Source organism: Centruroides sculpturatus, unplaced genomic scaffold (assembly GCF_000671375.1).
Source record: "Centruroides sculpturatus isolate CEXI.00-Female unplaced genomic scaffold, Cexi_2.0 scaffold491, whole genome shotgun sequence".
In the NCBI taxonomy this organism is placed as follows: Eukaryota; Metazoa; Arthropoda; class Arachnida; order Scorpiones; family Buthidae; genus Centruroides; species Centruroides sculpturatus.
Genome location: NW_019384702.1, coordinates 501,236 through 513,647, shown reverse-complemented (window position 1 = coordinate 513,647; position 12,412 = coordinate 501,236). Strand labels below are relative to the sequence as shown.

At 30.2% G+C, this 12,412-nt stretch overlaps 1 long non-coding RNA gene across 4 annotated transcripts in view; it reads right to left on the bottom strand.

Annotated features, from left to right (window-relative positions):
• The window catches only part of LOC111627595, a 20,814-nt gene extending 9,220 nt beyond the window's left edge, over nucleotides 1-11,594 (bottom strand). For 2 of the 4 annotated variants that reach the window (XR_002757040.1, XR_002757038.1), the window contains exons 1-3: nucleotides 11,390-11,594; nucleotides 6,143-6,272; nucleotides 3,806-4,113 (exon numbers count right to left, since the gene is read on the bottom strand). This is a non-coding gene — a long non-coding RNA (uncharacterized LOC111627595). Of the gene's footprint in view, nucleotides 1-3,374; nucleotides 3,392-3,438; nucleotides 4,114-6,142; nucleotides 6,273-11,389 lie in introns of those variants that run through there. The other 2 variants (XR_002757039.1, XR_002757037.1) reach the window with 2 other exon arrangements.
• Between the last annotated feature and the right edge of the window lie 818 nt (nucleotides 11,595-12,412).

Below are 12,412 nucleotides of genomic sequence, written 5' to 3'. Positions count from 1 at the left end.
TTTGAAAAAAATAAAAATAAAAATCGCATTTAGATTCGCCTCTTTATAAAGATATTTGAGAAGACGAATGTTATACAATACCCTTTTAAATAAATTTGCATCGATTTTTATTTAAAACGGAGAAACATTTCTAGTAAATCTTGTAATATGAACAAAAATAAAATGATTGTCATTATTTTGATTATTTAGGAACAAATTTCTCTTTATATAAAACAATTTATATTATTACTTTAATGAATCGTAGACATAAATGATTACTTCGTTTTCTATATTTATCATCGGTAAATGCATTTCTTGCACATCATTACTCCTCATTCTGCTGTAAATAATAAAGCAAGAATTGTTGTTTAGGCTTTTAAGTTGTAAGGTCTTATGAAAAAAAAAGCATACGAGAGAGGCTCGTGCGAAATTTTTTCACAGAAAATCTCCATTGTAACGTGTGCCCACACGGAAAATTATGTACTGTACGTAAAGGTGAAGATATATGTGCAATTTTAAGTACCCGGGCTGAGAGAGAATGAACAGGTATTACGTATATTTTAAATTGTTATCGATATTTTATCAGTAAAATAATTCATATTTATATGCCGGGACCACATTGAATCTCCCATCCCGTTTAATTTCGGAATGCTCTATCATGATTCTATTAAAATTTAAATATACATTTACAGAGTGTTTTAGAAGTAGCGTTATATAATAAAACTTGTTAATGTGACTACTGAAGAAACCAGCTGAAAGTGGTCACCTTATACAGGTGATCACATCATTCAAATAGTCACCATTCGCAGATTTAACTGTATAGGAAAATTGGGCCATCAGTTTTCAGGTTCGTGAACAGTGAATCTATTGTGTTCCTTAGAGTGGCCTCTAGATTTTTACCCGTGTGGACACTTCAGAGTTTTGGTTTAATAGAAAAAGATTCAAAATATTAATCACCTAAAACAAAATGGCCATTGTAGAAAAAAGTGGCCAACCTATTGTATTTTCAATGGGCAACATATTGATCTATATGCAATAACCATGAATGTGGGAATGCTGTCAAATTACTTTCTGTAATCTAGGTATGCTACGTATAGTGTGTTTGATGTAGAATGACTGTATCTATGAATAATTGTTCTTTGCAGATCTTTGTTTTCCACGACAGTCTTTTTATTACTCTGTAAGAATCTTGTGTTCTTCTTGTGGTGGTATATTTTCTTTGTGATATATGAAGTGAGTATTTTGTAGATTGTAGAAAGGCACATGATATATATGGGTGTATATATATATATAAATATATATATAATACTGTAGATCTCTATATACAAGNAGTTAACAGCACATTTGTATGTTAGAAATTAGAGATTAGAAATTTAATATAGAATTTAACTGTTTTATGATTAATTTCGTTCATATAGAATCTAAGGGTGGCCCAAAAGTTAGCTAACCACTCAGTTTTAGGTAAGTTTGACAATATAAAACTTATACTACGATTAAGAAAATAAAACAGGTTCTAAAATGGTTAACTTACTTTTGAGCCACCCTGTATATTTTATTTTATATATATATATATATATATATATATATATATATATAATACTGTAGATCTCTATATACAAGATCCATAGGCTACTAAGTGATAAAACGAGTTTTCACTCAGTATGGTGTACTGTCTACCATATTAATGCTGAGTACTTTTTGTATAACACCCTGTAGGCTATCATCTACATATAGCCAAATCTCTATATAGAGTCCTCTTAAATAGCACTACCCTCGTAAAACTTGTAAGCTGGTCTTCCTCAAAATAGTAAACAGAAAAAACTCTTCTGTGAATTACTAAATATACGATTTTACATAGAAAAATGTATCAAATCACATGACTTCCAAACTCGAACTCAGATTTGTGTGTTGATCTCATTACTGTATACAATTCGTAACTGCAGTTTAGTGCCACCCTCGATTTAGTGCCAATTTCAGAGCGCTAAATCGAGGTTTGACTGTATATCAATTACATTATTTAACGCAGACTGATGGAGTGATGATGATGATGAATAAAGAGCATTTAACACTTAATTACACAAATTTATAATAAATTCGTCTAATTTTAAATAAAATATAAACATTTTAANATCATTTAAATACAAATTTCTATTGTATTATAAATAAATAAAGGAAATAATTTGTATCAATAAAAATATTAGAGCAAATTTATTTAAAAATAAATTCCAACGCTCGATTCTTATATGTCTAGAGGCATTAAATCAATGTATATAAATATAAACCTGTCTAAAACGGACCCTGTATAAAACGGAAACCTGCCTAAACGGAAAATAAATCTCGAGAAACGATACAATTTTCTATATAAAATACTAATACATACAATAAACCTGTCTAACGCGGAAACGGAAGGTTTTTTTTAGGTGCACTAATTACATAACGTAACCTGTTTAAAGCGGAATTTAAGTATAAATTGTAAAATTTTTCAGCACATATTTCTGTATTAATAAAAACATAAACCCTCTGTAAAACGAAAAATTTTGGCTGTTAGTTCCGTTTTAGACAGGTTTCCCCCTTTATTAACATTGGCAATTCATAAATTATAATTTTTGGAAAGGATAATTAAATAAAAAAACAAGAATTTAAGCAAATAAAACGAANTTGCGAGATATTCTTTTAAAGATACTTTCCTATTCATTTAATGTTTGACTACGCCTGCTCTATTTATAATTTATCTATAATGTAATAAATATTCTTCTTAATATTTTCTTATAATAAATTGATTGGGGCCCCACCAACTAGGGTCCTCCCAGGAAATTGCCTATTTTTGCACTTAGGATAACGCGCCACTGAGACATGATTGCACATAAAGATTCTGAGGTATGATCAGGCTGTGTACATAGAGATTCGTGGAGGATGCGATAAATACTGCTATTACTGATCCCAGATTGAGAGAACAGATGGCACAGGGATTTGGCAACGTGTGCCAAGATTGCAATACATGAGTCATTATTGGGTGCAATTTTTAATCGACCTAAATCCTCTTCGTTAGTCACGGATCCTCTTAAACTTTGCGACCTGCCGTCCAATGATGAGAAATTGGTGCTGTTTCTAGGGGTTTGCGATTGAATTCCTCTGCGCTGGATGACATTATGAAGGCCTCCATACAGCAGTATGCTTACGGTGCGTGACTTATGGGACACCCTGTATAATCTCCAAATCTTCATTATTAATCTTCTATTACAGATTTCAGAGTAACGCTAATGAGTTGATCGTTGCAAATAATCACTTATAAACAATTATTGTTTACATTATAACAGCAATGAATTACTTCTATCATTGATTGTCATTCTAGAATCCTATTGAAGATCATAGAATCCGAAGTAGACTTAATTTCTTCGATTATTACCATAATCTATAATTAACCCAAGCTTAAAATCTTCAAAGTAATTAATTACACGCCTTATAATCTATAGAGTATAAATTCTAATAAATTTCTTATAAGTAAATACTAAATAATAATCAAAACACGTTGCATGGGTCTTAAGTTCGTTAATTTAAAGTCATGACACGAAGTCAAAACAAGCCGAAAGTTCGACAAGAAACATGAAGTTTGTTTTCTTCATGCTTGTTTTCAAGATTAAAGAGAAAAATAAAGCGTCAGACTTATAGACGTTTCCTAAAAGTGGCAAACTAAGGCTGGATTTAGGGCCTTAACTATAAGAGGCCTTAATGTGTAGCTTCAGATACGAGGGGCCCTACCTTATAACTACATTTTTCCTCTATTAAATACTAATAAATTTAAAATCACAGCTTGTTTATCTTATACCTGAATCGGAACATCTGTAAAACACTAGAAAAATTCTGGATAATGCGTGTGACGTTCTCATTCCCTTTACTCAGATGAATGACGGTATAGAAAATTATTTAAATATTTTTATCTGTATTTTTATCGTCGAAATGGCACGTATTATAACCTCGTTATTGTACGAATCGCTCGTTAAGGATATCTTTTGCCATCGATGCTGTCATAGTCAAGAGTGTACTCTCGAACCATACTCGAGATCTATACCACAGATGTTAGAGTTAACTGTCAACAAGATGCAAGAAATATGTACAGAATCTCACCACCACGTACTGAAAGTTAAAAAAGAAAAATTAATAAATTAATTATATTTTAATTCGCATCTTTAACGTAAAGATGATGAAGTTTGTCAACATCTTCATCTTTATCCATGCAGCATCCTTGCGGCTCTACTTAAATTATTTATATTTTAGGCATTATTTAATGAATTTACCTATTCTAGAAAATGAATTTAATGTATGACTACAGAATTTCTTTTTTTAAATTAGTGTTTCTGTACAGAATTAAATAGAAGGATATTACTTTTTTTTCCGGAAGGAAAAATTCCATTTTATTTCCGAATTAATCCTTATAAAGGATTGATATCGTATCCACCTACGCAGAAACAAAGAAATGAATGGGATAGAACTGATCCATTTTATGCTCTGTCAAGTTGTCAATCAGACATTCTTTAATTATAGTTACATTCTATCTACTTCCCCTCTCTCTCTTCTTACTTTTACCCAAAAAACTTTTTAACTCTAATAAAATTATATAACATTAATTTTATTTTAATTTCTCTTTAATCTTATTTAAAATTTTCTTTTTCACTTTTGCTAAACGGATTAAACGTTACGAAATTTATCTTTTAATACTTTAAATTTGTTTTTTTTTTTTAAATAAAAATGTCTGGCCATTTGTTGAAGGTTAATTTTAGTATTTACCGTGTTTACTGCTCGAAAATTGTACTTTTAAAATTTATTTTTATTAGGAAGTTGCGGGTATGAAATTGCATTGTTTGCCTGAAAATGTGTGTTTGTGTGGGGGGGAATGAAGCCCATTCTTGGATTCCGCCCACGTGCCAAATTCAGACACAAAATTACTTTGAAGTGCAGAGGTCATCGGCCTAGTTTCGTACGCATGCTCCGGTCCAAATTTTGGAAAAGATCAATTTTCTGTATTCTGAATTATAAAGGGAAAAGGAGATAAAATAATAAAGAATATTCGTGATAAAATGATTTTGTATTTATTATATGTTTTTTTCTTTAGAATAAAATTACCAGTTATCTTAAGGAGGGAGGGATAAAAGTTTCTCTCTATTTTACTGATTTTTGTAAGAAAACTTTAAACAAATTAAATATATTCTAAAATAATTTATTTATAACTTTTTTTAATTTAAATTTAAAATATGATATATTATTTTTTATGTTGTATTTATATCTAAAGTTATAAAGAAAGAAGGGGTGAAGAAAATCCTTTGTTTTGAAAATGCTCTAAAGGATTTTATTTATTTATTTATTTATTTATTTTTACAACGGAATTATCAAGTTTTCAATAGAAGTATTATAAAGAATTCTTTCGATTTTAATCTAAATGTATACTTTATAGTGAAAAAAAAACTTTACTTTTTAATAAGGATTTTTATTAAATTTTAATAAAAATTAATAAGTGCCTTATTAATAAAGTAAACGTAAAATAAAATAAATAAATAAATAGATACAAAAGCTTAAATTCTAAAGAATATTTTTTAAAAAATTAATGAGAATTTAGCGAATTTTTTAATAAAAAATAAAATATTTTATATAAAGAGAAATTTTAAAAAACTCATTTAAATGTTTAGAAGAAGAAGAAGAAGAAGAAGAAGAAGAAGAAGGAAAAATCTACCGAATTCCTTTTATTTTTATTTATTTATTTATTTATTTTACTTTTAAAAGGAAAGAATCCTTATAGTTGAATGTTTGATCGTTATTTTTCTTGTAAAGATCCTTACATAAGAATTTATTTTAACGTCGCACCTTTAGAAAATAATTAAATGACATTTTCAAGGTATGTGAAATATTTGTTTACATAATAAAATTACGATAAAAAATAAAAAATAAGCTTAAATTTTATTTATTTTAGTAAAATATTGCTTTATAAATTACTCAAATTTTTTTTCTAACTTCAATTTACTTTGCTTTAAATAGCATTTGTAAGAATAAGCATCGCAGTTGTGGCAAATGTATTATTTTTTTTTAAATATATATTTTTTTCCATATAAAAAAATAAGCAAATTATTTATTTTAAAAAAAATGAAGGAAAACATTTACAAAATTTGATTACCTTAGCGGTTTTTATTTCAAAAAACTTTAATATATATTTATTACTATCAGTTTATGAAGAACGTGGAATTACAGCTGACGACTAAGAATCAATTTTGACGAAAGAAGAGGACGTTGAACTCAATTTATGACTGAAAATAAAATATTTCTAGTAAAATATATTTTATTTATGATGATTTTTTATGTATTTTCTACAAAAAAAAAAAGTAAATGAATAACAAGGAAAAAATTAATCTAAATTCTCGTTAGGTGAATTAAGATATTACTTCGCTTCTCTGATTAAATATGACTTTAACTACGAAAATATCTGAAAGTTTTTATTAAAAAAGTTTAGTAAATTAATTAATAATTTTATTTAGAAAACAGATTGAGCTATTTACGAAAAAAAAATCTTTATTTAAATCGTGCTTGTGTTAGACTTTGTTCTCTCTCTCCGAGATGGCACCACTTATTTCGTAGTGTTGCCAGCGATTATTACTATAAATTCTAGCATTTTATCGGATTATTTATGTTGAAAATATATATAGTAAAATAATAAAGTGTTTTAAATATATTTATTTGTTAAGAAAAGTAAGAGTTTGTACGTAATATAAAAAATAATACAATATAATTAACGAAGAAATTGAACTATTTCGTGAGCGTGAGTTAAATTAAAATGTTCAGGATATGTAAATCAAGGTATGGTATTCAAATGGTCAAAATTAGTGTGGTTGCTCAGTAGAGTGCTCTTGGCTGTAGAGTTACGGGTGTAAATACAGGGAATACTGTTTAAAAACCACACAAGTAGTGTATCGCGGATAGCAAACTGTAAAAGTGTTTCCAGGACTCACTATGTCTCATCAACGATGAAAGGAGCAATACTAACAAATGACGGAGTTTGAACGCTGGCCTTCATAAAGGCCAACTTTCGTTCTTCGACAATGTTGCTCGTGCAGGACATAACGCTACGTGTAGAGGCAGTGGACCAAAGAACACAGTTCGATGCCGTATGTTTCAAAGAGCGTTTGCACGCTACTCTTTGTGGTGGATTTCCTTGACTTTCAGCCAACGATGTATTAGGCTACAATGGGGACAAGAATGACGTGCCGATTGACAACAAGTAATGTTTTTAGATGGGTTCCAATTTAACTTGGATCACAAGAAGGCCATATACATTACAAGATATCGTGGTGAACGTCATCTTGCAGTATCCATTTTAGAGCATCATATTGGACGAATGCCAAGTGTGATGATAAGAGGCACCATACACCATTGAATGCCATTCAAGATTTCACTTACTACGAACTGAGGGTAATCTCAGCAGAGATTGCTACTTCACGGAATATATAGAGGCAGAAGTCATACCTTTTCTTCAGAGCAGTCCTGGTGCTATATTCTAGCAGGACAATGTCCAAGCACATGTTGCCAGGAATGTTCAAGATCTCTTAAAAGCACGGCGATACCGCTTCTATTCTAGCCTATCCGTCGCCAGACGTATATCCCATTGAGCATGTCTCAAATATATTCACTCGGCAACTGACCTGTCAAAATTCTCCAGTACCAATGAACTATATATATATAAGGCAAGCATACAAGCGCCTGACAAGCAATTCCTCAGAACACCATTCAAATATCTAGTATTTATACTAAGATTAATAATATGTACAGTACAATGGAAAAAGATTGAAGTGAAATTTTAATAAAAGTAAAGTTGGTATCCAGGTCTGTCCTAGATACGTCAGAATTCACCCTCACTATCCTGCCGACATAATGTAGGCCTGACCGAACTCATGATGGGTACGAATAATATATTTATACATTATTTTAAAAACAAAACAGAAATTGAACGTTGTCATGGCAAGGAGAAAAGTCGTATGCTTTTCCAACACTGAGATGAAAATTTATTACATCTTCTACTCGAATCTTCCAGTTTTAAATTGATTTATGGCTATTATATATAGGCTATATCGGAACGGACGTAATATCGGGATTCGATCGAAAAAGAAATTGAAATGGTACGTATTTTGATAGATTTTTATCTATTTTAAGCATTAAATAGCCTGTAATAAATAATTAATTAAACATGTAAAAAAAATTAAAAATTTACAATTTGTTGAGTAATAAATACAAGAGATCGTAGTGATTTCTGTACTGAAAATACAAAAAGTATAAAGCATATTTGAAGAATAAGCTACTAAAAAAGAATATACAATATACCCTGCTATACGACGGAGGGAAATAAATCCTCGATTTACGACCGATTGCCAGATCCCACCAGTTGCCGAGTTGATGAAAATTAGTAAAGTCTGGTACGTGGTTGCCTACCACGTTTTATTTTTACCTTTGTAACACGTAAATAAGGCTCAGTTTTTCTTAGAAAATCCTCCCGGGAATATGGGAAGCTCTATGGCTCTTATTTTAACATAACTAAACACTAATATGACTGCTTGCTGAGCAAATTTCACTTTTACGACTGGTATAGGTTTTATATTGTTATCCACTTTTACTTTTCCGGATCTTATATACAACAGAAGACAAGTATGGCCGTCGGTACCCCAATATTTTTACATTTTTGGACTCGGAGGGCCTCGAAACGTCGAGAAATGCAAAAAGTTCGGGTATTTTTCTATATGTAAGGATGCTGGTGTGTGACACGATTTCGAAAGGTTAATAAGTCCTTTGTTTTTTGTCGAAAATTTCTGAAATTTTGTACGGAGGTTTGTATATTAGGGAGATTGATGCTATTAAATTTTGGTAGTTAAAGGTCGAGGGGGTGGGAAAATAGAGAAGAATCATATATCAAGCCTCGAGAGGGGTCGGAAGATTTTACTCGTTATTAGCATTTACAAATTTTTGTTTTATAAAACTATCCTCAAAATTAAGCGTTTTGCCATTTTATAATATTTAATAATATAAAAAATTTTATAACAAAATCTCATAATAATTTATTATGAGTAATAATATAAAAGTTATTTTTAAAATAAAATCTCATAACAACCGGGCAAGTTATGCAACTCGTTGCTAGATTTTTTTAAAATAAGAAAACATTCTAAATATTTAATTTATTAAAAACAAAATGACTAAAGGTCCACTAAAGAGCTAGAGGAACACGCCCTACTCCCGGGTTGCATACAATTTCACTGTTGAAATGTTTATTGAATCTTGTCTTTTCTTTAGGAATACTCAAAAGTAAATACAATGCCAGAAACTAAAATAATTAGAATAATTTACAAAAAAAGAGAAGAGGAAAAAAATATAAATGGCCTGAAATATAAATATAAAACTTTTGCAGATATTTGCCCAAATTTGAAGAGTTGGTAAAAGTATGTTAGCCCATTTGTAATAAAACTAATAATATATGTTACTTACTATGATAATTATAATGATAAAGCAAATCACTTGAAAGTAGAAGATGTAAATATCATTCAAACGAATTTCGATTGTAATTTTTCATTCCGAATAAATATGTCTCAAACGACATCCATGGATCAAATATTTCTTGAGAGAGTCATGACATTTTTCCGTATACAATTGAATCTCTTGTCCCTTGTTTAAGAAGATTTTCTCTAGTAATATACAAGGAGTTCCACGAGATAATTGCAATTGCATTATTATTGCAGCGTGTTCTAGAGGCTTAGGAGTTTCAAAAGTATACCACAAACATAGCCTCAAAACGTATTGTTTCAGTTTAAATTAGCTACTTAAGTTAATTGAAGCTCCATTTCTTCATCGGAAATACAATTTAAATTTCATTTCTAAGATAAAGCAGTATTTCGATCATTTTGGACAAAAAGTGTATTCAAAGGCCTGTGTAATGGCGTCAATGTTGCCATAAAGGTTTCTCGATCGGCATTGTCCAAATATTCTGCTAGAGTTCGAGCTTTTGGAACGAAAATTTGATCGATTGCGAGTTTTCCTTCCGTGTGAACGTTTAGACAGGCCTTACATTTTTATAAATTATATATTTTCACAGAGTACTTTGTTAAATCATTTGTCTGCATATATAAATATTTTAATGGCATATCTAGTGGATATTTTTTCTAAATTGATTGAAATGAAACTGTCATTTACAGAAAGAAAACCAAACTTTTTTTTCAAAAATGTACTGTCACGCAAGCTGACGTTTTAGATATCATGCAATCAAAACTACGACACGGATTGCTTTCTTCCATTACACGATTTTCCAGTTGAAATCGATAAATATCGTGATAAAAATCTTCGTCAGCCATCTCATCACTTTACGTTTAAACGTATAAAGGAAGAAATAAATAATATTTTCGTATTTTTGTGTAAATTATTAACAATGTTAGAATGTCCCATTAGGGTATTTATTTAACTTCCCCATCTGACCAGTCATTTTCAAGAGCTTTTCTGTTTTTTTCCTAACGTAATAATTGGATGTTTAACTCGAAACATGCAGTAAAGTGATCTTTCTTATACATTATTTATGTATTTAATTACACTACTACACATTGTACTAGAGTAATTAAATACATAAATAATCTATAGGAATGATAACTTTACTTTGTATTTATATAGCATTATTATTATTATTTATTGCAGTGGTAGCGTTGTGTTAGGACTGGGCCTGTCGAAAATCGATTCCAGCCGTCGCCATCTTGCTGTTTGTTGATATCCAGTACTTTTGAATACATTATTTCTGTCATTTGTTTGATTAATGTCTTCGGGTATTAAGGTGTCTCATATCTTATGGCAGCGGTTCCCACTAAACTTTTCGATTGGTGGGCCAAATTGCGCATTAGTTGTAGATAGGAAGCCACATATTTAATACAATATGTAGTTATTGTATTAAGTAGTTATTGTATTAAATATGTAGTTATTGTATTAAATATTGTCTATCATTTGTGACGTGTCATATATTCGTGGGCCGTAGTTTGAGCATCATTGCCTTAAAGGTGTAACCAGGATAACCTGTTTTAATTGATAATGCTTGAATGTAAACGCAAGGTGTATTTTTTTTCAATTTCGTTAATTTTCACAATATTGTTGTTAACAAAATTAATACTTTTGATTTCATAATTTATCAAACTTAATACTTAAACCCGGAAAACTTCACGTGGTCAGCCCGTTGACTAGGGTGTGATATGTAAGGTGAATGGTTGCGATGAACAAATTAAATAATGATTCAATTTGGAATGTTATCGTGAGGGGTATTTGTAAGAAAGTAGTGTAATGAATACGAAGAAACTACGGAATATTCAATTTATGAAATTCACGCTAATAGATCCATTAAATTATAAATACATACCAGATCCTAATCAAGATAATGATGTTCGGATGTTCGAGTTGAACTGAAAAAACCGTGATTATCTTTTAATCAATATTCGAACTTTGAGTGATGAAATTCAATTTCTTAACGAATTATAATTACGATCGTAGAAGTCACACTGGATTATTAATGTTTTAAAGTAGAGATAAATGCATAGCGCTTACAATACCCGAAATTATCTTCATTGTTGTCGAAAAGTATTGTTTTTTAATAATAAGAGTTGAAACAATTGTTGGAGTGATTGTTTAATTCTGAAATTTTTCGTGTCAAATATTTCGAAATACAGTATTTGTTTAATTAAAAATTTGTAAAATTCTTTCATTTTATTCCTTAAAATATGTTAAACAGCTGAACTAACTTGAATATCTCAGAAAATAAATATAATAATTTTTTTTATTATTATAAATCAGTGTTAAACTGACCTTACAATATCACTCACGACGCGACTGAGTGTTCATTCCAAGTTTACAGTGCAATGTACCTGTACGGTACAGTACAGTACGTTCATTCCAAGCTTCACGCCCTGTTCAAGCGATCGACTGTACTTGAATTCTGCGTGTCATTAAGTGGTATGAAAGAAGAGTGAAGATGTATTTTTTCATGTCAACGAGTTGTAATTGTCTTGAAAACTTGTAGGGTAGGAAAACATTCTTATTTTAATTCGTATTTGAAAAATGTCTCGAGTTGTTTGATCCAAGAATTTTACAACAGGTTTTCTACAGCTGCACAGGAGCTTTATTTATTCATTAAGTCACAAGATTATAGTAATAACTATAAAAGAGAGGAAGCATAGGAAATACTTCGAAAATATTGGCTTATTTTTTACCAATCCCTTTGTGGATTGGGCCAGGCCTACAATAGGGTAGCCCGGTATATAGGCGGAATGACCACCTTCCGAAAAATTCTTAGTCCTTTATGTTAATAGAATCCTATCTATATCCGTGCAGGATTCTATACAGGGTCATCCCGATTGATAAGATGTAATCTTAATCTCTTGCCATC